Below are 3327 nucleotides of genomic sequence, written 5' to 3' on the forward strand. Positions count from 1 at the left end.
ATAGACATCAGAGAGGGTTAGGGTTACACAAGGTCGGTTACAAAGGAGGAGATATCCATATACGCATTGCCTAGCTTGCCTTCCACGCCAAGTAGAGTCCCATCCGGACACGAGACGAAGTCTTCAATCTTGTATCTTCATAGTCTATTAGTCTGGCCAATGGAGATAGTCCGGCTGTCCGAAGACCCCCTAATCCAGGACTCCCTCAGTAGCCCCCGAACCAGGCTTCAATGACGATGAGTCCGGCACGCAGTTGTCTTCGGCATTGCAAGGCGGGTTCCTTCTCCAAACTTTGTGTACCTGTCGAAATAATGTCCGGTTCCTTGTGGCGGTTTTTACTCCTTGGCTTCTACGCCCAATAATGGCCACTTTCCACGTGTCGAGCGAATATGAAGAGCCAGGGTGTTTTCACATTTACCCCCCTAGCTATGTAAATGAGCCGCCTATTTAAAAAGACGAGGATTCAGATCCAAATCACATCATCCTCCCTTGCCGAGTCTTCATCGGAGCATGCCCGACAAAGATCCATTGCACCATGGCCGGTCGGCGCAGCTCCTCCTCTTGCACCCATAGTTCCAAGCCTGGAGATTGGGAGAGACGTTCCATCCCGCACAGCAAATTGGTGATGCTTCAGTCCAAGGGATTTCTTCCCCCAGCGTACTTGGTCCCGGTTCGAGCCAGGCTTGCCACCTATAATGGCGGAGAGCAAGCGGAGAGCCGTTCCAATCCCTCCAAGGGAGAGCGGGTATGCCTTGTCCCTTATCTGGTAAGAGGGCTCGGATTCCCAATTCATCCATTTCTCTGGGGGCTTCTGGAGTTCTATGGCCTCCAGCCGCACAACCTTACGCCTGCCTCCCTGCTGCATATCGCGGGATTCGTAGCCCTTTGCGAGTTATTTTTGGGCTATGAGGCTCATTTCGCTTTGTGGAAGAAGCTGTTCTGCCTCGTGCCCCATTCTAAGAAGGGATCAATATATCAAGTGGGTGGAGCCGAAGTGTGGCGTATTGCTGGGACCGGATACCTATCCGGGACCTCGAAGAAGACGTCCGAAGACTGGCCTTCAGAATGGTTTTATATAGAATATGTCCCCCTTCCGGACCCTACTCGGATCGGCCTTCCTGAGTTTGACAACGCCCATTTAAAGAAGCGCCAGAGCTGGCGTCCACGGAGCCCCCTGGAGGAAGACGACCGGGACATTCTTTATCTGATGAGCCGGATAAGCTTTTTAGCTCGATCCGGATTGACCATGATCGAGGTCATGGCTATATGCATTATGCGGGGGGTGCAGCCGCTCCAGTATAGAGGCCACCCCATGTGGGACTTCAACGGGGAGGACGACGCCACCTGCCACGGCCGCAAAGGGCCGGGATCGGCTGCTGACCTAACAAAGATCTTGTCCACTTTGTACAAGGGAGAAGAGGAGGAATTGCTCCGTGTCAACCCACAGGGCGGATTCTCTATGTAAAAACCTCCGAGCTGGGTAAGCGGAGACTTTTTCTCGCCCATCCGTTTCGTATTCCCGTAGCTGAAGTATTCATTCTGGCGATTTAACTGCAGGAGTTGCGCCAGGCCGTGAAGGAGATAAAGAACCCTCCTCCACAGCCCGAGGACCCTGGACAGTCCCTTGACCCGGCCTCCCAGGAGGATCCGGACATATCTGTGGAGCTGATCGACGGGTTTTTTTACCAAGGGAGTAATGACAATACCTTGGTGGCCATTACGGCCGATTACCCTGGGCTAGTTCCAGCCTCACAGGTGACTGAGACCGAAATCCCAGCACTTAAAAAGGGATCCATCCTGGTGCTCTCTCTCTCTCTCTCTTTTATTGCCGTATAACAGCCGTGTCCTTCAGGGGAGGTCCTCGGGGCAAAAGGCCGAGCCTGTGGCAACTAGCCAACAAGGGGCCGCGAGGCCAGGCAGGCTGAAAAGATCCGCTGAACGGATTGAGGCACCAGCGCAGCGGTATGGCGCGTCGTCTTTATTGCAAGACATTAGTTACAGAGGCATATTAACACCCATGCCTTCTTTTCAGGAAAAAGAGCGCTCGCTGGACTATGCCCGGAGAGGCTACCAATCGCGCCTCCACAAGCCAGGCTCCAAGGTCAGACTCAGAGGTGGGAACGAGTACAAGGCGTGCGCCGGGTGCTCCTCCAACAGAGGATACAGATAGACTGTCTGCCACCCATTCCGAGGTGGAAAGTGCCATGAACCACAGGCGTCGCCGGACTGTTCTTCGTGACGCTTGTTTCTCCCAAGAGGCATTGGATGCCTTCAACTCGGGAGACGCGCACCTCCGTGCCGCTCAAAATGGTCTAGCCAGAGCCACGGAGCAGTATGTAAAAGACATACGGGTGAGAAAATTTGATGATTTATATATATCAGTAGCCCCTGAGACTTGAAACAGTTAGGATAACTAATTTAAGGATCATTTGTTATGTAGGTTCTTACAGAAAAGAATACTCAACTGTCCCAGGAGCTGGAAGAGTGCAAAGCCCAACTTCAGGCCGCAATGGCAGCAGCAGGGGGGCCCAAAGAGACCCCCTCTGGTATCATATCCGTCAAATGATAAGTATCATATTAGAGTGCGGCTTTATATGCAGATCTGACTATAAAATTGCAGATGACGCTGGAGTGAATCCGGATAAGCAACAGCTCATACGCCAGCTTAAGGCCGGTGAGAGCGTGCTTACAAGGGTGAGGCAGGAGAAGAATGATCTCCAAGATGCCAACACCAAGCTGGGCGTGGAACTAAAAGATGTTCGTGCCCAACTGTCGGACTCTGTTAAGGAGAATCGGTGGCTTCGACGCGGCATATTTAGTAAGTGCTTGAATGAACTTTGAAAAAGAGTTTGGCGATGAAGCTGGCTGACAGAGTTATGTCTGTAGGTATGCTAACAGGTCGTCCTGCCGAGGAGATGCCTAGTTCAATGGGTGATCTTCTTCCTGAGCTCGCACAGTTGCACGAACGAGTTCGGCAGGTGATGCAAGGCGTTGCCCAGGCCTTGTGGCCGGCCATCTCCATACCCGAAGGCCTTGGAGAGCTTGCAGAAAAGCTGAAGGGAGAACGGCGGCGTTTCCGATTATGGAAGATATCGGCCTGCCGTCAGGGCGCCAGGGAAGCTTGGGCAATGGTGAAGACACGGTACACGAAGGCCGACCCAAACCACATGGCCGAAGTTGGACCTGTGGGGCCTGATGGCAAGGAGATCCCTGTGAATTTAGTATACGGCCAAGTAGAATTGGCCGCAAAGTATTCCCAACAGGACTGTAGACTAGACAGCCTATTGGAGGGCATTGAAGAGGAATTCAACCAGTCAAATTGACTAT

The sequence above is a fragment of the Triticum urartu genome, chromosome 4A (assembly GCF_056163025.1).
Source record: "Triticum urartu cultivar PI428250 chromosome 4A, HENAU_Tu73, whole genome shotgun sequence".
Lineage (NCBI taxonomy): Eukaryota > Viridiplantae > Streptophyta > Magnoliopsida > Poales > Poaceae > Triticum > Triticum urartu.